We start from the raw sequence: 23,519 nt of genomic DNA, 5'->3' as shown, positions 1-23,519 counted from the left end.
GTGTAATATAGAACTTGGAACAGAGAACGTGGAACAGAGAACGTGGAATATAGAACATAGACCACTGAACGTGGAATATAGGACGTTGAACAGAGAATGTGGAACTGAGAACGTGGAATACAGAACGTGGAATATAGAACGTGGAACAAATAACGTGGAACAGAGAACATGGAATATAGAACATGGATCAGTGAACGTGGTACAGAGAGCGTGGAACATAGAATGTGGAGTATAGAATGTGGAACAGAGAACGTGGAATATAGAGTGTGGAACAGAGAATGTGGAACAAAGAACGTTGAACAGAGAAAGTGGAAAATAGAATGTGGAATATAGAACATGAAACAGAGAACGTCGAATATAGAACGTGGAACTGAGAATGTGGAACAGAGAACGTGGAATACAGAACTTGGAATATAGAACGTGGAATAAAGAACGTGGAACCAAGAACGTGGAACAGAGAAAATGGAATATAGAACATGGAACAGAGAACATAGTACAGAGAACGTGGAATATAGAACGTGGAACTGAGAACGTGGAACTGAGAAAGTAGAATATAGAATGAAGAAATGAGAATGTGGAATATAGAATGTAGAACAGAGAACGTGGAACAGAGAACGTCGAACAGAAAAAGTAGAATATAGAACGCGGAACAGAGAATTTGAAAATAGAACGTGGAATAGAGAACGTGGAATATAGAATGTGGAACAGAGAACGTGTAATATAGAACGTGGAACAGAGAACGTGGAACAAAGAACGTGGAACTGAGGAAGTGGAAAATAGAACGTGGAACAGAGAACCTGGTACAGAGAACGTGGAATATAGAATGTGGAACAGAGAACGAGGAATAAAAAACATGGAACAGAGAACGTGGAACAGAGAACGTGGAATATAGAAAATAGAACAGAGAACATGGAACAGAGAACGTGGAACAGAGAACGTGGAACAGAGAACGTGGAATATAGAACATGGAACAGAGAACATGGAACAGAGAAAGTGGAAAATAGAATGTGGAATATAGAACGTGAAACAGAGAACGTCGAATATAGAACGTGGAACTGAGAATGTGGAACAGAGAACGTGGAATACAGAACTTGGAATATAGAACGTGGAATAAAAAACGTGGAACCAAGAACGTGGAACAGAGAAAATGGAATATAGAACATGGAACAGAGAACATAGTACAGAGAACGTGGAATATAGAACGTGGAACTGAGAACGTGGAACAGAGAAAGTAGAATATAGAATGAAGAAATGAGAATGTGGAATATAGAATGTAGAACAGAGAACGTGGAACAGAGAACGTCGAACAGAAAAAGTAGAATATAGAACGTGGAACAGAGAACGTGGAATATAGAACGCAGAACAGAGAATTTGAAAATAGAACGTGGAATAGAGAACGTGGAATATAGAATGCGGAACAGAGAACGTGTAATATAGAACGTGGAACAGAGAATGTGGAAGAAAGAACGTGGAACAGAGGAAGTGGAAAATAGAACGTTCAACAGAGAACTTGGAATATAGAACATGAAACTGAGAACGTGGCATATAGAACGTGGAACAGAGAACGTGGAAGATAGAACGTGGAACAGACAACCTGGAATATAGAACGTGGAACAGAGAAATTGGAAAATAAAATGTGGAACAGAGAACATGGAATATAGAACGTGGAACAGTGAACGTGGAACAGAGAATGTGGAAGATAGAACGTGGAACAGAGAACGTGGAACAGAGAAAGTGGAATATTGAAAGTGGAACAGAGAACATGGAATATAGAACGTGGGACAGAGAACGTGGAACAGAGAACGTCGAATATAGAATGTGGAACAGAGAACGTGTAATATAGAACGTGGAACAGAGAACGTGGAACAGAGAACGTGGAATATAGAACATGGAACAGAGAACATGGAACAGAGAACGTGGAATATAGAACGTGGAACAGAGAACGAGGAATATAGAACATGGAACAGAGAACATGGAACAGAGAACGTGGAACAGAGAATGTGGAACAAAGAACGTGGAACAGAGAAAGTGGAAAATAGAATGTGGAATATATAACGTGAAATAAAGAACGTGGAACCAAGAACGTGGAAAAGAGAAAATGGAATATAGAACATGGAACAGAGAACATAGTACAGAGAACGTGGAATATAGAACGTGGAACTGAGAATGTGGAACAGAGAACGTGGAATACAGAGCTTGGAATATAGAACGTGAAATAAAGAACGTGGAACCAAGAACGTGGAACAGAGAACGTGGAATATAGAATGTGGAATATAGAACATGGAACAGAGAACGTGGAACAGAGAACGTAGAGTATTGAAAGTGGAACAGAGAACGTGGAACAGAGTACGTGGAACAGACAAAGTGCAATATAGAACGTGTAACAGAGAACATGGAACAGAGAGCGTGGAACAGAGTACGTGGAACAGAGAACGTGGAATATAGAACGTGGAATATAGATCGTGGAACAGAGAACGTGGAACAGAGAACGTGGAATATAGAATATGGAATATAGAACGTGGAACAGAGAATGTGGAATATAGAATGTGGAACAGAGAACGTGGAACAGCGAACGTGTAATATAGAATGTGGAACAGAGAACGTGGAATATTTAACGTGGAACAGAGAACGTGGAAGATAGAACGTGGAACAGAGAAATTCGAAAATAGAATGTGGAACAGAGAACATGGATTATAGAACGTGGAACAGAGAACGTGGAACAGAGAATGTGGAATATAGAACATGGAACAGAGATAGTGGAATATGGAAAGTGGAACAGAGAACATGGAACAGAGAACGTAGAATATAGAACGTGGAACAAAGAATGTGGAACAAAGAACGTGGAACAGAGAAAGTGGAATATAGAACGTGGAACAGAGAACCTGGTACAGAGAACATGGAATATAGAATGTGGAACAGAGAACGTAGAATCAAAAACATGGAACAGAGAACGTGGAACAGAGAACGTGGAATATAGAACATGGAACAGAGAACATGGAACAAAAAACATGGAACTGAGTAAGTGGAACAGAGAACGTGGAATATAGAACGTGGAACAGAGAACGTGGAACATAGAACGTGGAATATAGAGTGTGGAACAGAGAATGTGGAACATAGAACGTGGAACAGAGAAAGTGGAAAATAGAATGTGGAACATAGAACGTGAAACAGAGAACGTCGAATGTAGAACGTGGAACTGAGAATGTGGAACAGAGAACGTGGAATACAGAACTTGGAATATAGAACGTGCAATAAAGAATGTGGAACCAAGAACGTGGAACAGACAACGTGGAACAGAGAAAGTATAAATATTGAAAGTGGAACAGAGAACATGGAATATAGAACGTGGGACAGAGAACGTGGAACAGAGAACGTGGAATAAGAATGTGGAACAGAGAACGTGTAATATAGAACGTGGAACAGAGAACGTGGAACAGAGAACGTGGAATATAGAACATAGACCACTGAACGTGGAATATAGAACGTTGAACAGAGAATGTGGAACTGAGAACGTGGAATACAGAACGTGGAATATAGAACGTGGAGCAAATAACGTGGAACAGAGAACATGGAATATAGAACATGGATCAGTGAACGTGGTACAGAGAGCGTGGAACATAGAATGTGGAGTATAGAATGTGGAACAGAGAATGTGGAATATAGAGTGTGGAACAGAGAATGTGGAACAAAGAACGTGGAACAGAGAAAGTGGAAAATAGAATGTGGAATATAGAACGTGAAACAGAGAACGTCGAATATAGAACGTGGAACTGAGAATGTGGAACAGAGAACGTGGAATACAGAACTTGGAATATAGAACGTGGAATAAAGAACGTGGAACCAAGAACGTGGAACAGAGAAAATGGAATATAGAACATGGAACAGAGAACATAGTACAGAGAACGTGGAATATAGAACGTGGAACTGAGAACGTGGAACAGAGAAAGTAGAAAATAGAATGAAGAAATGAGAATGTGGAATATAGAATGTAGAACAGAGAACGTCGAACAGAAAAAGTAGAATATAGAACGTGGAACAGAGGACGTGGAATATAGAACGCGGAACAGAGAATTTGAAAATAGAACGTGGAATAGAGAACGTGGAATATAGAATGTGGAACAGAGAACGTGTAATATAGAACGTGGAACAGAGAACGTGGAACAAAGAACGTGGAACTTAGGAAGTGGAAAATAGAACGTGGAACAGAGAACCTGGTACAGAGAACGTGGAATATAGAATGTGGAACAGAGAACGAGGAATAAAAAACATGGAACAGAGAATGTGGAACAGAGAACGTGGAATATAGAACATGGAACAGAGAACATGGAACAGAGAACGTGGAACAGAGAACGTGGAATATAGAGTGTGGAACAGAGAATGTGGAACAAAGAACGTGGAACAGAGAAAGTGGAAAATAGAATGTGGAATATAGAACGTGAAACAGAGAACGTCGAATATAGAACGTGGAACTGAGAATGTGGAACAGAGAACGTGGAATACAGAACTTGGAATATAGAACGTGGAATAAAGAACGTGGAACCAAGAACGTGGAACAGAGAAAATGGAATATAGAACATGGAACAGAGAACATAGTACAGAGAACGTGGAATATAGAACGTGGAACTGAGAACGTGGAACTGAGAAAGTAGAATATAGAATGAAGAAATGAGAATGTGGAATATAGAATGTAGAACAGAGAACGTGGAACAGAGAACGTCGAACAGAAAAAGTAGAATATAGAACGCGGAACAGAGAATTTGAAAATAGAACGTGGAATAGAGAACGTGGAATATAGAATGTGGAACAGAGAACGTGTAATATAGAACGTGGAACAGAGAACGTGGAACAAAGAACGTGGAACTGAGGAAGTGGAAAATAGAACGTGGAACAGAGAACCTGGTACAGAGAACGTGGAATATAGAATGTGGAACAGAGAACGAGGAATAAAAAACATGGAACAGAGAACGTGGAACAGAGAACGTGGAATATAGAAAATAGAACAGAGAACATGGAACAGAGAACGTGGAACAGAGAACGTGGAACAGAGAACGTGGAATATAGAACATGGAACAGAGAACATGGAACAGAGAAAGTGGAAAATAGAATGTGGAATATAGAACGTGAAACAGAGAACGTCGAATATAGAACGTGGAACTGAGAATGTGGAACAGAGAACGTGGAATACAGAACTTGGAATATAGAACGTGGAATAAAAAACGTGGAACCAAGAACGTGGAACAGAGAAAATGGAATATAGAACATGGAACAGAGAACATAGTACAGAGAACGTGGAATATAGAACGTGGAACTGAGAACGTGGAACAGAGAAAGTAGAATATAGAATGAAGAAATGAGAATGTGGAATATAGAATGTAGAACAGAGAACGTGGAACAGAGAACGTCGAACAGAAAAAGTAGAATATAGAACGTGGAACAGAGTACGTGGAATATAGAACGCAGAACAGAGAATTTGAAAATAGAACGTGGAATAGAGAACGTGGAATATAGAATGCGGAACAGAGAACGTGTAATATAGAACGTGGAACAGAGAATGTGGAAGAAAGAACGTGGTACAGAGGAAGTGGAAAATAGAACGTTCAACAGAGAACTTGGAATATAGAACATGAAACTGAGAACGTGGCATATAGAACGTGGAACAGAGAACGTGGAAGATAGAACGTGGAACAGACAACCTGGAATATAGAACGTGGAACAGAGAAATTGGAAAATAAAATGTGGAACAGAGAACATGGAATATAGAACGTGGAACAGTGAACGTGGAACAGAGAATGTGGAAGATAGAACGTGGAACAGAGAACGTGGAACAGAGAAAGTGGAATATTGAAAGTGGAACAGAGAACATGGAATATAGAACGTGGAACAGAGAATGTGGAATATAGAATGTGGAACAGAGAACGTGGAATATTTAACGTGGAACAGAGAACGTGGAAGATAGAACGTGGAACAGAGAAATTCGAAAATAGAATGTGGAACAGAGAACATGGATTATAGAACGTGGAACAGAGAACGTGGAACAGAGAATGGAATATAGAACATGGAACAGAGATAGTGGAATATGGAAAGTGGAACAGAGAACATGGAACAGAGAACGTGGAATATAGAACGTGGAACAAAGAATGTGGAACAAAGAACGTGGAACAGAGAAAGTGGAAAATAGAACGTGGAACAGAGAACCTGGTACAGAGAACATGGAATATAGAATGTGGAACAGAGAACGTAGAATCAAAAACATGGAACAGAGAACGTGGAACAGAGAACGTGGAATATAGAACATGGAACAGAGAACATGGAACAAAAAACATGGAACTGAGTAAGTGGAACAGAGAACGTGGAATATAGAACGTGGAACAGAGAACGTGGAACATAGAACGTGGAATATAGAGTGTGGAACAGAGAATGTGGAACATAGAACGTGGAACAGAGAAAGTGGAAAATAGAATGTGGAACATAGAACGTGAAACAGAGAACGTCGAATATAGAACGTGGAACTGAGAATGTGGAACAGAGAACGTGGAATACAGAACTTGGAATATAGAACGTGCAATAAAGAATGTGGAACCAAGAACGTGGAACAGAGAACGTGGAACAGAGAAAGTGGAATATTGAAAGTGGAACAGAGAACATGGAATATAGAACGTGGAAAAGAGAAAATGGAATATAGAACATGGAACAGAGAACATAGTACAGAGAACGTGGAATATAGAACGTGGAACAGAGAATGTGGAACAGAGAACGTGTAATATAGAACGTGGAACAGAGAACCTGGTACAGAGAACGTGGAATATAGAATGTGGAACAGAGAACGAGGAATAAAAAACATGGAACAGAGAATGTGGAACAGAGAACGTGGAATATAGAACATGGAACAGAGAACATGGAACAGAGAACGTGGAACAGAGAACGTGGAATATAGAGTGTGGAACAGAGAATGTGGAACAAAGAACGTGGAACAGAGAAAGTGGAAAATAGAATGTGGAATATAGAACGTGAAACAGAGAACGTCGAATATAGAACGTGGAACTGAGAATGTGGAACAGAGAACGTGGAATACAGAACTTGGAATATAGAACGTGGAATAAAAAACGTGGAACCAAGAACGTGGAACAGAGAAAATGGAATATAGAACATGGAACAGAGAACATAGTACAGAGAACGCGGAATATAGAACGTGGAACTGAGAACGTGGAACAGAGAAAGTAGAATATAGAATGAAGAAATGAGAATGTGGAATATAGAATGTAGAACAGAGAACGTGGAATAGAGAACGTCGAACAGAAAAAGTAGAATATAGAACGTGGAACAGAGAACATGGAATATAGAACGCAGAACAGAGAATTTGAAAATAGAACGTGGAATAGAGAACGTGGAATATGGAATGCGGAACAGAGAACGTGTAATATAGAACGTGGAACAGAGAATGTGGAAGAAAGAACGTGGAACAGAGGAAGTGGAAAATAGAACGTTCAACAGAGAACTTGGAATATAGAACATGAAACTGAGAACGTGGCATATAGAACGTCGAACAGAGAACGTGGAAGATAGAACGTGGAACAGACAACCTGGAATATAGAACGTGGAACAGAGAAATTGGAAAATAAAATGTGGAACAGAGAACATGGAATATAGAACGTGGAACAGTGAACGTGGAACAGAGAATGTGGAAGATAGAACGTGGAACAGAGAACGTGGAACAGAGAAAGTGGAATATTGAAAGTGGAACAGAGAACATGGAATATAGAACGTGGGACAGAGAACGTGGAACAGAGAACGTCGAATATAGAATGTGGAACAGAGAACGTGTAATATAGAACTTGGAACAGAGAACGTGGAACAGAGAACGTGGAATATAGAACATAGACCACTGAACGTGGAATATAGGACGTTGAACAGAGAATGTGGAACTGAGAACGTGGAATACAGAACGTGGAATATAGAACGTGGAACAAATAACGTGGAACAGAGAACATGGAATATAGAACATGGATCAGTGAACGTGGTACAGAGAGCGTGGAACATAGAATGTGGAGTATAGAATGTGGAACAGAGAACGTGGAATATAGAGTGTGGAACAGAGAATGTGGAACAAAGAACGTTGAACAGAGAAAGTGGAAAATAGAATGTGGAATATAGAACGTGAAACAGAGAACGTCGAATATAGAACGTGGAACTGAGAATGTGGAACAGAGAACGTGGAATACAGAACTTGGAATATAGAACGTGGAATAAAGAACGTGGAACCAAGAACGTGGAACAGAGAAAATGGAATATAGAACATGGAACAGAGAACATAGTACAGAGAACGTGGAATATAGAACGTGGAACTGAGAACGTGGAACTGAGAAAGTAGAATATAGAATGAAGAAATGAGAATGTGGAATATAGAATGTAGAACAGAGAACGTGGAACAGAGAACGTCGAACAGAAAAAGTAGAATATAGAACGCGGAACAGAGAATTTGAAAATAGAACGTGGAATAGAGAACGTGGAATATAGAATGTGGAACAGAGAACGTGTAATATAGAACGTGGAACAGAGAACGTGGAACAAAGAACGTGGAACTGAGGAAGTGGAAAATAGAACGTGGAACAGAGAACCTGGTACAGAGAACGTGGAATATAGAATGTGGAACAGAGAACGAGGAATAAAAAACATGGAACAGAGAACGTGGAACAGAGAACGTGGAATATAGAAAATAGAACAGAGAACATGGAACAGAGAACGTGGAACAGAGAACGTGGAACAGAGAACGTGGAATATAGAACATGGAACAGAGAACATGGAACAGAGAAAGTGGAAAATAGAATGTGGAATATAGAACGTGAAACAGAGAACGTCGAATATAGAACGTGGAACTGAGAATGTGGAACAGAGAACGTGGAATACAGAACTTGGAATATAGAACGTGGAATAAAAAACGTGGAACCAAGAACGTGGAACAGAGAAAATGGAATATAGAACATGGAACAGAGAACATAGTACAGAGAACGTGGAATATAGAACGTGGAACTGAGAACGTGGAACAGAGAAAGTAGAATATAGAATGAAGAAATGAGAATGTGGAATATAGAATGTAGAACAGAGAACGTGGAACAGAGAACGTCGAACAGAAAAAGTAGAATATAGAACGTGGAACAGAGAACGTGGAATATAGAACGCAGAACAGAGAATTTGAAAATAGAACGTGGAATAGAGAACGTGGAATATAGAATGCGGAACAGAGAACGTGTAATATAGAACGTGGAACAGAGAATGTGGAAGAAAGAACGTGGAACAGAGGAAGTGGAAAATAGAACGTTCAACATAGAACTTGGAATATAGAACATGAAACTGAGAACGTGGCATATAGAACGTGGAACAGAGAACGTGGAAGATAGAACGTGGAACAGACAACCTGGAATATAGAACGTGGAACAGAGAAATTGGAAAATAAAATGTGGAACAGAGAACATGGAATATAGAACGTGGAACAGTGAACGTGGAACAGAGAATGTGGAAGATAGAACGTGGAACAGAGAACGTGGAACAGAGAAAGTGGAATATTGAAAGTGGAACAGAGAACATGGAATATAGAACGTGGGACAGAGAACGTGGAACAGAGAACGTCGAATATAGAATGTGGAACAGAGAACGTGTAATATAGAACGTGGAACAGAGAACGTGGAACAGAGAACGTGGAATATAGAACATGGAACAGAGAACATGGAACAGAGAACGTGGAATATAGAACGTGGAACAGAGAACGAGGAATATAGAACATGGAACAGAGAACATGGAACAGAGAACGTGGAACAGAGAATGTGGAACAAAGAACGTGGAACAGAGAAAGTGGAAAATAGAATGTGGAATATATAACGTGAAATAAAGAACGTGGAACCAAGAACGTGGAAAAGAGAAAATGGAATATAGAACATGGAACAGAGAACATAGTACAGAGAACGTGGAATATAGAACGTGGAACTGAGAATGTGGAACAGAGAACGTGGAATACAGAGCTTGGAATATAGAACGTGAAATAAAGAACGTGGAACCAAGAACGTGGAACAGAGAACGTGGAATATAGAATGTGGAATATAGAACATGGAACAGAGAACGTGGAACAGAGAACGTAGAGTATTGAAAGTGGAACAGAGAACGTGGAACAGAGTACGTGGAACAGACAAAGTGCAATATAGAACGTGTAACAGAGAACATGGAACAGAGAGCGTGGAACAGAGTACGTGGAACAGAGAACGTGGAATATAGAACGTGGAATATAGATCGTGGAACAGAGAACGTGGAACAGAGAACGTGGAATATAGAATATGGAATATAGAACGTGGAACAGAGAATGTGGAATATAGAATGTGGAACAGAGAACGTGGAACAGCGAACGTGTAATATAGAATGTGGAACAGAGAACGTGGAATATTTAACGTGGAACAGAGAACGTGGAAGATAGAACGTGGAACAGAGAAATTCGAAAATAGAATGTGGAACAGAGAACATGGATTATAGAACGTGGAACAGAGAACGTGGAACAGAGAATGTGGAATATAGAACATGGAACAGAGATAGTGGAATATGGAAAGTGGAACAGAGAACATGGAACAGAGAACGTAGAATATAGAACGTGGAACAAAGAATGTGGAACAAAGAACGTGGAACAGAGAAAGTGGAATATAGAACGTGGAACAGAGAACCTGGTACAGAGAACATGGAATATAGAATGTGGAACAGAGAACGTAGAATCAAAAACATGGAACAGAGAACGTGGAACAGAGAACGTGGAATATAGAACATGGAACAGAGAACATGGAACAAAAAACATGGAACTGAGTAAGTGGAACAGAGAACGTGGAATATAGAACGTGGAACAGAGAACGTGGAACATAGAACGTGGAATAAAGAACGTGGAACCAAGAACGTGGAACAGAGAAAATGGAATATAGAACATGGAACAGAGAACATAGTACAGAGAACGTGGAATATAGAACGTGGAACTGAGAACGTGGAACAGAGAAAGTAGAATATAGAATGAAGAAATGAGAATGTGGAATATAGAATGTAGAACAGAGAACGTGGAACAGAGAACGTCGAACAGAAAAAGTAGAATATAGAACGTGGAACAGAGAACGTGGAATATAGAACGCAGAACAGAGAATTTGAAAATAGAACGTGGAATAGAGAACGTGGAATATAGAATGCGGAACAGAGAACGTGTAATATAGAACGTGGAACAGAGAATGTGGAAGAAAGAACGTGGTACAGAGGAAGTGGAAAATAGAACGTTCAACAGAGAACTTGGAATATAGAACATGAAACTGAGAACGTGGCATATAGAACGTGGAACAGAGAACGTGGAAGATAGAACGTGGAACAGACAACCTGGAATATAGAACGTGGAACAGAGAAATTGGAAAATAAAATGTGGAACAGAGAACATGGAATATAGAACGTGGAACAGTGAACGTGGAACAGAGAATGTGGAAGATAGAACGTGGAACAGAGAACGTGGAACAGAGAAAGTGGAATATTGAAAGTGGAACAGAGAACATGGAATATAGAACGTGGAACAGAGAATGTGGAATATAGAATGTGGAACAGAGAACGTGGAATATTTAACGTGGAACAGAGAACGTGGAAGATAGAACGTGGAACAGAGAAATTCGAAAATAGAATGTGGAACAGAGAACATGGATTATAGAACGTGGAACAGAGAACGTGGAACAGAGAATGGAATATAGAACATGGAACAGAGATAGTGGAATATGGAAAGTGGAACAGAGAACATGGAACAGAGAACGTGGAATATAGAACGTGGAACAAAGAATGTGGAACAAAGAACGTGGAACAGAGAAAGTGGAAAATAGAACGTGGAACAGAGAACCTGGTACAGAGAACATGGAATATAGAATGTGGAACAGAGAACGTAGAATCAAAAACATGGAACAGAGAACGTGGAACAGAGAACGTGGAATATAGAACATGGAACAGAGAACATGGAACAAAAAACATGGAACTGAGTAAGTGGAACAGAGAACGTGGAATATAGAACGTGGAACAGAGAACGTGGAACATAGAACGTGGAATATAGAGTGTGGAACAGAGAATGTGGAACATAGAACGTGGAACAGAGAAAGTGGAAAATAGAATGTGGAACATAGAACGTGAAACAGAGAACGTCGAATATAGAACGTGGAACTGAGAATGTGGAACAGAGAACGTGGAATACAGAACTTGGAATATAGAACGTGCAATAAAGAATGTGGAACCAAGAACGTGGAACAGAGAACGTGGAACAGAGAAAGTGGAATATTGAAAGTGGAACAGAGAACATGGAATATAGAACGTGGAAAAGAGAAAATGGAATATAGAACATGGAACAGAGAACATAGTACAGAGAACGTGGAATATAGAACGTGGAACAGAGAATGTGGAACAGAGAACGTGTAATATAGAACGTGGAACAGAGAACCTGGTACAGAGAACGTGGAATATAGAATGTGGAACAGAGAACGAGGAATAAAAAACATGGAACAGAGAATGTGGAACAGAGAACGTGGAATATAGAACATGGAACAGAGAACATGGAACAGAGAACGTGGAACAGAGAACGTGGAATATAGAGTGTGGAACAGAGAATGTGGAACAAAGAACGTGGAACAGAGAAAGTGGAAAATAGAATGTGGAATATAGAACGTGAAACAGAGAACGTCGAATATAGAACGTGGAACTGAGAATGTGGAACAGAGAACGTGGAATACAGAACTTGGAATATAGAACGTGGAATAAAAAACGTGGAACCAAGAACGTGGAACAGAGAAAATGGAATATAGAACATGGAACAGAGAACATAGTACAGAGAACGCGGAATATAGAACGTGGAACTGAGAACGTGGAACAGAGAAAGTAGAATATAGAATGAAGAAATGAGAATGTGGAATATAGAATGTAGAACAGAGAACGTGGAATAGAGAACGTCGAACAGAAAAAGTAGAATATAGAACGTGGAACAGAGAACATGGAATATAGAACGCAGAACAGAGAATTTGAAAATAGAACGTGGAATAGAGAACGTGGAATATGGAATGCGGAACAGAGAACGTGTAATATAGAACGTGGAACAGAGAATGTGGAAGAAAGAACGTGGAACAGAGGAAGTGGAAAATAGAACGTTCAACAGAGAACTTGGAATATAGAACATGAAACTGAGAACGTGGCATATAGAACGTCGAACAGAGAACGTGGAAGATAGAACGTGGAACAGACAACCTGGAATATAGAACGTGGAACAGAGAAATTGGAAAATAAAATGTGGAACAGAGAACATGGAATATAGAACGTGGAACAGTGAACGTGGAACAGAGAATGTGGAAGATAGAACGTGGAACAGAGAACGTGGAACAGAGAAAGTGGAATATTGAAAGTGGAACAGAGAACATGGAATATAGAACGTGGGACAGAGAACGTGGAACAGAGAACGTCGAATATAGAATGTGGAACAGAGAACGTGTAATATAGAACTTGGAACAGAGAACGTGGAACAGAGAACGTGGAATATAGAACATAGACCACTGAACGTGGAATATAGGACGTTGAACAGAGAATGTGGAACTGAGAACGTGGAATACAGAACGTGGAATATAGAACGTGGAACAAATAACGTGGAACAGAGAACATGGAATATAGAACATGGATCAGTGAACGTGGTACAGAGAGCGTGGAACATAGAATGTGGAGTATAGAATGTGGAACAGAGAACGTGGAATATAGAGTGTGGAACAGAGAATGTGGAACAAAGAACGTTGAACAGAGAAAGTGGAAAATAGAATGTGGAATATAGAACGTGAAACAGAGAACGTCGAATATAGAACGTGGAACTGAGAATGTGGAACAGAGAACGTGGAATACAGAACTTGGAATATAGAACGTGGAATAAAGAACGTGGAACCAAGAACGTGGAACAGAGAAAATGGAATATAGAACATGGAACAGAGAACATAGTACAGAGAACGTGGAATATAGAACGTGGAACTGAGAACGTGGAACTGAGAAAGTAGAATATAGAATGAAGAAATGAGAATGTGGAATATAGAATGTAGAACAGAGAACGTGGAACAGAGAACGTCGAACAGAAAAAGTAGAATATAGAACGCGGAACAGAGAATTTGAAAATAGAACGTGGAATAGAGAACGTGGAATATAGAATGTGGAACAGAGAACGTGTAATATAGAACGTGGAACAGAGAACGTGGAACAAAGAACGTGGAACTGAGGAAGTGGAAAATAGAACGTGGAACAGAGAACCTGGTACAGAGAACGTGGAATATAGAATGTGGAACAGAGAACGAGGAATAAAAAACATGGAACAGAGAACGTGGAACAGAGAACGTGGAATATAGAAAATAGAACAGAGAACATGGAACAGAGAACGTGGAACAGAGAACGTGGAACAGAGAACGTGGAATATAGAACATGGAACAGAGAACATGGAACAGAGAAAGTGGAAAATAGAATGTGGAATATAGAACGTGAAACAGAGAACGTCGAATATAGAACGTGGAACTGAGAATGTGGAACAGAGAACGTGGAATACAGAACTTGGAATATAGAACGTGGAATAAAAAACGTGGAACCAAGAACGTGGAACAGAGAAAATGGAATATAGAACATGGAACAGAGAACATAGTACAGAGAACGTGGAATATAGAACGTGGAACTGAGAACGTGGAACAGAGAAAGTAGAATATAGAATGAAGAAATGAGAATGTGGAATATAGAATGTAGAACAGAGAACGTGGAACAGAGAACGTCGAACAGAAAAAGTAGAATATAGAACGTGGAACAGAGAACGTGGAATATAGAACGCAGAACAGAGAATTTGAAAATAGAACGTGGAATAGAGAACGTGGAATATAGAATGCGGAACAGAGAACGTGTAATATAGAACGTGGAACAGAGAATGTGGAAGAAAGAACGTGGAACAGAGGAAGTGGAAAATAGAACGTTCAACATAGAACTTGGAATATAGAACATGAAACTGAGAACGTGGCATATAGAACGTGGAACAGAGAACGTGGAAGATAGAACGTGGAACAGACAACCTGGAATATAGAACGTGGAACAGAGAAATTGGAAAATAAAATGTGGAACAGAGAACATGGAATATAGAACGTGGAACAGTGAACGTGGAACAGAGAATGTGGAAGATAGAACGTGGAACAGAGAACGTGGAACAGAGAAAGTGGAATATTGAAAGTGGAACAGAGAACATGGAATATAGAACGTGGGACAGAGAACGTGGAACAGAGAACGTCGAATATAGAATGTGGAACAGAGAACGTGTAATATAGAACGTGGAACAGAGAACGTGGAACAGAGAACGTGGAATATAGAACATGGAACAGAGAATGTGGAACAGAGAACGTGGAATATAGAACGTGGAACAGAGAACGAGGAATATAGAACATGGAACAGAGAACATGGAACAGAGAACGTGGAACAGAGAATGTGGAACAAAGAACGTGGAACAGAGAAAGTGGAAAATAGAATGTGGAATATATAACGTGAAATAAAGAACGTGGAACCAAGAACGTGGAAAAGAGAAAATGGAATATAGAACATGGAACAGAGAACATAGTACAGAGAACGTGGAATATAGAACGTGGAACTGAGAATGTGGAACAGAGAACGTGGAATACAGAGCTTGGAATATAGAACGTGAAATAAAGAACGTGGAACCAAGAACGTGGAACAGAGAACGTGGAATATAGAATGTGGAATATAGAACATGGAACAGAGAACGTGGAACAGAGAACGTAGAGTATTGAAAGTGGAACAGAGAACGTGGAACAGAGTACGTGGAACAGACAAAGTGCAATATAGAACGTGTAACAGAGAACATGGAACAGAGAGCGTGGAACAGAGTACGTGGAACAGAGAACGTGGAATATAGAACGTGGAATATAGATCGTGGAACAGAGAACGTGGAACAGAGAACGTGGAATATAGAATATGGAATATAGAACGTGGAACAGAGAATGTGGAATATAGAATGTGGAACAGAGAACGTGGAACAGCGAACGTGTAATATAGAATGTGGAACAGAGAACGTGGAATATTTAACGTGGAACAGAGAACGTGGAAGATAGAACGTGGAACAGAGAAATTCGAAAATAGAATGTGGAACAGAGAACATGGATTATAGAACGTGGAACAGAGAACGTGGAACAGAGAATGTGGAATATAGAACATGGAACAGAGATAGTGGAATATGGAAAGTGGAACAGAGAACATGGAACAGAGAACGTAGAATATAGAACGTGGAACAAAGAATGTGGAACAAAGAACGTGGAACAGAGAAAGTGGAATATAGAACGTGGAACAGAGAACCTGGTACAGAGAACATGGAATATAGAATGTGGAACAGAGAACGTAGAATCAAAAACATGGAACAGAGAACGTGGAACAGAGAACGTGGAATATAGAACATGGAACAGAGAACATGGAACAAAAAACATGGAACTGAGTAAGTGGAACAGAGAACGTGGAATATAGAACGTGGAACAGAGAACGTGGAACATAGAACGTGGAATATAGAGTGTGGAACAGAGAATGTGGAACATAGAACGTGGAACAGAGAAAGTGGAAAATAGAATGTGGAACATAGAACGTGAAACAGAGAACGTCGAATGTAGAACGTGGAACTGAGAATGTGGAACAGAGAACGTGGAATACAGAACTTGGAATATAGAACGTGCAATAAAGAATGTGGAACCAAGAACGTGGAACAGACAACGTGGAACAGAGAAAGTGGAATATTGAAAGTGGAACAGAGAACATGGAATATAGAACGTGGGACAGAGAACGTGGAACAGAGAACGTGGAATAAGAATGTGGAACAGAGAACGTGTAATATAGAACGTGGAACAGAGAACGTGGAACAGAGAACGTGGAATATAGAACATAGACCACTGAACGTGGAATATAGAACGTTGAACAGAGAATGTGGAACTGAGAACGTGGAATACAGAACGTGGAATATAGAACGTGGAGCAAATAACGTGGAACAGAGAACATGGAATATAGAACATGGATCAGTGAACGTGGTACAGAGAGCGTGGAACATAGAATGTGGAGTATAGAATGTGGAACAGAGAATGTGGAATATAGAGTGTGGAACAGAGAATGTGGAACAAAGAACGTGGAACAGAGAAAGTGGAAAATAGAATGTGGAATATAGAACGTGAAACAGAGAACGTCGAATATAGAACGTGGAACTGAGAATGTGGAACAGAGAACGTGGAATACAGAACTTGGAATATAGAACGTGGAATAAAGAACGTGGAACCAAGAACGTGGAACAGAGAAAATGGAATATAGAACATGGAACAGAGAACATAGTACAGAGAACGTGGAATATAGAACGTGGAACTGAGAACGTGGAACAGAGAAAGTAGAAAATAGAATGAAGAAATGAGAATGTGGAATATAGAATGTAGAACAGAGAACGTCGAACAGAAAAAGTAGAATATAGAACGTGGAACAGAGGACGTGGAATATAGAACGCGGAACAGAGAATTTGAAAATAGAACGTGGAATAGAGAACGTGGAATATAGAATGTGGAACAGAGAACGTGTAATATAGAACGTGGAACAGAGAACGTGGAACAAAGAACGTGGAACTTAGGAAGTGGAAAATAGAACGTGGAACAGAGAACCTGGTACAGAGAACGTGGAATATAGAATGTGGAACAGAGAACGAGGAATAAAAAACATGGAACAGAGAATGTGGAACAGAGAACGTGGAATATAGAACATGGAACAGAGAACATGGAACAGAGAACGTGGAACAGAGAACGTGGAATATAGAGTGTGGAACAGAGAATGTGGAACAAAGAACGTGGAACAGAGAAAGTGGAAAATAGAATGTGGAATATAGAACGTGAAACAGAGAACGTCGAATATAGAACGTGGAACTGAGAATGTGGAACAGAGAACGTGGAATACAGAACTTGGAATATAGAACGTGGAATAAAGAACGTGGAACCAAGAACGTGGAACAGAGAAAATGGAATATAGAACATGGAACAGAGAACATAGTACAGAGAACGTGGAATATAGAACGTGGAACTGAGAACGTGGAACTGAGAAAGTAGAATATAGAATGAAGAAATGAGAATGTGGAATATAGAATGTAGAACAGAGAACGTGGAACAGAGAACGTCGAACAGAAAAAGTAGAATATAGAACGCGGAACAGAGAATTTGAAAATAGAACGTGGAATAGAGAACGTGGAATATAGAATGTGGAACAGAGAACGTGTAATATAGAACGTGGAACAGAGAACGTGGAACAAAGAACGTGGAACTGAGGAAGTGGAAAATAGAACGTGGAACAGAGAACCTGGTACAGAGAACGTGGAATATAGAATGTGGAACAGAGAACGAGGAATAAAAAACATGGAACAGAGAACGTGGAACAGAGAACGTGGAATATAGAAAATAGAACAGAGAACATGGAACAGAGAACGTGGAACAGAGAACGTGGAACAGAGAACGTGGAATATAGAACATGGAACAGAGAACATGGAACAGAGAAAGTGGAAAATAGAATGTGGAATATAGAACGTGAAACAGAGAACGTCGAATATAGAACGTGGAACTGAGAATGTGGAACAGAGAACGTGGAATACAGAACTTGGAATATAGAACGTGGAATAAAAAACGTGGAACCAAGAACGTGGAACAGAGAAAATGGAATATAGAACATGGAACAGAGAACATAGTACAGAGAACGTGGAATATAGAACGTGGAACTGAGAACGTGGAACAGAGAAAGTAGAATATAGAATGAAGAAATGAGAATGTGGAATATAGAATGTAGAACAGAGAACGTGGAACAGAGAACGTCGAACAGAAAAAGTAGAATATAGAACGTGGAACAGAGAACGTGGAATATAGAACGCAGAACAGAGAATTTGAAAATAGAACGTGGAATAGAGAACGTGGAATATAGAATGCGGAACAGAGAACGTGTAATATAGAACGTGGAACAGAGAATGTGGAAGAAAGAACGTGGTACAGAGGAAGTGGAAAATAGAACGTTCAACAGAGAACTTGGAATATAGAACATGAAACTGAGAACGTGGCATATAGAACGTGGAACAGAGAACGTGGAAGATAGAACGTGGAACAGACAACCTGGAATATAGAACGTGGAACAGAGAAATTGGAAAATAAAATGTGGAACAGAGAACATGGAATATAGAACGTGGAACAGTGAACGTGGAACAGAGAATGTGGAAGATAGAACGTGGAACAGAGAACGTGGAACAGAGAAAGTGGAATATTGAAAGTGGAACAGAGAACATGGAATATAGAACGTGGGACAGAGAACGTGGAGCAGAGAACGTCGAATATAGAATGTGGAACAGAGAACGTGTAATATAGAACGTGGAACAGAGAACGTGGAACAGAGAACGTGGAATATAGAACATGGAACAGAGAACATGGAACAGAGAACGTGGAATATAGAATGTGGAACAGAGAACGAGGAATATAGAACATGGAACAGAGAACATGGAACAGAGAACGTGGAACAGAGAATGTGGAACAAAGAACGTGGAACAGAGAAAGTGGAAAATAGAATCTGGAATATATAACGTGAAATAAAGAACGTGGAACCAAGAACGTGGAAAAGAGAAAATGGAATATAGAACATGGAACAGAGAACATAGTACAGAGAACGTGGAATATAGAACGTGGAACTGAGAATGCGGAACAGAGAACGTGGAATACAGAGCTTGGAATATAGAACGTGAAATAAAGAACGTGGAACCAAGAACGTGGAACAGAGAACGTGGAATATAGAATGTGGAATATAGAACATGGAACAGAGAACGTGGAACAGAGAACGTAGAGTATTGAAAGTGGAACAGAGAACGTGGAACAGAGTACGTGGAACAGACAAAGTGCAATATAGAACGTGTAACAGAGAACATGGAACAGAGAGCGTGGAACAGAGTACGTGGAACAGAGAACGTGGAATATAGAACGTGGAATATAGATCGTGGAACAGAGAACGTGGAACAGAGAACGTGGAATATAGAATATGGAATATAGAACGTGGAACAGAGAATGTGGAATATAGAATGTGGAACAGAGAACGTGGAACAGCGAACGTGTAATATAGAATGTGGAACAGAGAACGTGGAATATTTAACGTGGAACAGAGAACGTGGAAGATAGAACGTGGAACAGAGAAATTCGAAAATAGAATGTGGAACAGAGAACATGGATTATAGAACGTGGAACAGAGAACGTGGAACAGAGAATGTGGAATATAGAACATGGAACAGAGATAGTGGAATATGGAAAGTGGAACAGAGAACATGGAACAGAGAACGTGGAATATAGAACGTGGAACAAAGAATGTGGAACAAAGAACGTGGAACAGAGAAAGTGGAAAATAGAACGTGGAACAGAGAACCTGGTACAGAGAACATGGAATATAGAATGTGGAACAGAGAACGTAGAATCAAAAACATGGAACAGGGAACGTGGAACAGAGAACGTGGAATATAGAACATGGAACAGAGAACATGGAACAAAAAACATGGAACTGAGTAAGTGGAACAGAGAACGTGGAATATAGAACGTGGAACAGAGAACGTGGAACATAGAACGTGGAATATAGAGTGTGGAACAGAGAATGTGGAACATAGAACGTGGAACAGAGAAAGTGGAAAATAGAATGTGGAACATAGAACGTGAAACAGAGAACGTCGAATATAGAACGTGGAACTGAGAATGTGGAACAGAGAACGTGGAATACAGAACTTGGAATATAGAACGTGCAATAAAGAATGTGGAACCAAGAACGTGGAACAGAGAAAGTGGAATATTGAAAGTGGAACAGAGAACATGGAATATAGAACGTGGGACAGAGAACGTGGAACAGAGAACGTGGAATAAGAATGTGGAACAGAGAACGTGTAATATAGAACGTGGAACAGAGTACGTGGAACAGAGAACGTGGAATATAGAACATAGACCACTGAACGTGGAATATAGAACGTTGAACAGAGAATGTGGAACTGAGAACGTGGAATACAGAACGTGGAATATAGAACGTGGAGCAAATAACGTGGAACAGAGAACATGGAATATAGAACATGGATCAGTGAACGTGGTACAGAGAGCGTGGAACATAGAATGTGGAGTATAGAATGTGGAACAGAGAATGTGGAATATAGAGTGTGGAACAGAGAATGTGGAACAAAGAACGTGGAACAGAGAAAGTGGAAAATAGAATGTGGAATATAGAACGTGAAACAGAGAACGTCGAATATAGAACGTGGAACTGAGAATGTGGAACAGAGAACGTGGAATACAGAACTTGGAATATAGAACGTGGAATAAAAAACGTGGAACCAAGAACGTGGAACAGAGAAAATGGAATATAGAACATGGAACAGAGAACATAGTACAGAGAACGTGGAATATAGAACGTGGAACTGAGAACGTGGAACAGAGAAAGTAGAATATAGAATGAAGAAATGAGAATGTGGAATATAGAATGTAGAACAGAGAACGTGGAATAGAGAACCTGGTACAGAGAAAGTGGAATATAGAATGTGGAACAGAGAACGAGGAATAAAAAACATGGAACAGAGAATGTGGAACAGAGAACGTGGAATATAGAACATGGAACAGAGAACATGGAACAGAGAACGTGGAACAGAGAACGTGGAATATAGAGTGTGGAACAGAGAATGTGGAACAAAGAACGTGGAACAGAGAAAGTGGAAAATAGAATGTGGAATATAGAACGTGAAACAGAGAACGTCGAATATAGAACGTGGAACTGAGAATGTGGAACAGAGAACGTGGAATACAGAACTTGGAATATAGAACGTGGAATAAAAAACGTGGAACCAAGAACGTGGAACAGAGAAAATGGAATATAGAACATGGAACAGAGAACATAGTACAGAGAACGTGGAATATAGAACGTGGAACTGAGAACGTGGAACAGAGAAAGTAGAATATAGAATGAAGAAATGAGAATGTGGAATATAGAATGTAGAACAGAGAACGTGGAATAGAGAACGTCGAACAGAAAAAGTAGAATATAGAACGTGGAACAGAGAACGTGGAATATAGAACGCAGAACAGAGAATTTGAAAATAGAACGTGGAATAGAGAACGTGGAATATAGAATGCGGAACAGAGAACGTGTAATATAGAACGTGGAACAGAGAATGTGGAAGAAAGAACGTGGAACAGAGGAAGTGGAAAATAGAACGTTCAACAGAGAACTTGGAATATAGAACATGAAACTGAGAACGTGGCATATAGAACGTCGAACAGAGAACGTGGAAGATAGAACGTGGAACAGACAACCTGGAATATAGAACGTGGAACAGAGAAATTGGAAAATAAAATGTGGAACAGAGAACATGGAATATAGAACGTGGAACAGTGAACGTGGAACAGAGAATCTGGAAGATAGAACGTGGAACAGAGAACGTGGAACAGAGAAAGTGGAATATTGAAAGTGGAACAGAGAACATGGAATATAGAACGTGGGACAGAGAACGTGGAACAGAGAACGTCGAATATAGAATGTGGAACAGAGAACGTGTAATATAGAACGTGGAACAGAGAACGTGGAACAGAGAACGTGGAATATAGAACATGGAACAGAGAACATGGAACAGAGAACGTGGAATATAGAACGTGGAACAGAGAACGAGGAATATAGAACATGGAACAGAGAACATGGAACAGAGAACGTGGAACAGAGAATGTGGAACAAAGAACGTGGAACAGAGAAAGTGGAAAATAGAATGTGGAATATATAACGTGAAATAAAGAACGTGGAACCAAGAACGTGGAAAAGAGAAAATGGAATATAGAACATGGAACAGAGAACATAGTACAGAGAACGTGGAATATAGAACGTGGAACTGAGAATGTGGAACAGAGAACGTGGAATACAGAGCTTGGAATATAGAACGTGAAATAAAGAACGTGGAACCAAGAACGTGGAACAGAGAACGTGGAATATAGAATGTGGAATATAGAACATGGAACAGAGAACGTGGAACAGAGAACGTAGAGTATTGAAAGTGGAACAGAGAACGTGGAACAGAGTACGTGGAACAGACAAAGTGCAATATAGAACGTGTAACAGAGAACATGGAACAGAGAGCGTGGAACAGAGTACGTGGAACAGAGAACGTGGAATATAGAACGTGGAATATAGATCGTGGAACAGAGAACGTGGAACAGAGAACGTGGAATATAGAATATGGAATATAGAACGTGGAACAGAGAATGTGGAATATAGAATGTGGAACAGAGAATGTGGAACAGAGAAAGTAGAATATAGAATGAAGAAATGAGAATGTGGAATATAGAATGTAGAACAGAGAACGTGGAACAGAGAACGTCGAACAGAAAAAGTAGAATATAGAACGTGGAACAGAGAACGTGGAATATAGAACGCAGAAC

This window comes from Hemitrygon akajei, chromosome 11, assembly GCF_048418815.1.
Source record: "Hemitrygon akajei chromosome 11, sHemAka1.3, whole genome shotgun sequence".
Lineage (NCBI taxonomy): Eukaryota > Metazoa > Chordata > Chondrichthyes > Myliobatiformes > Dasyatidae > Hemitrygon > Hemitrygon akajei.
This window is presented reverse-complemented; position numbering follows the sequence as displayed.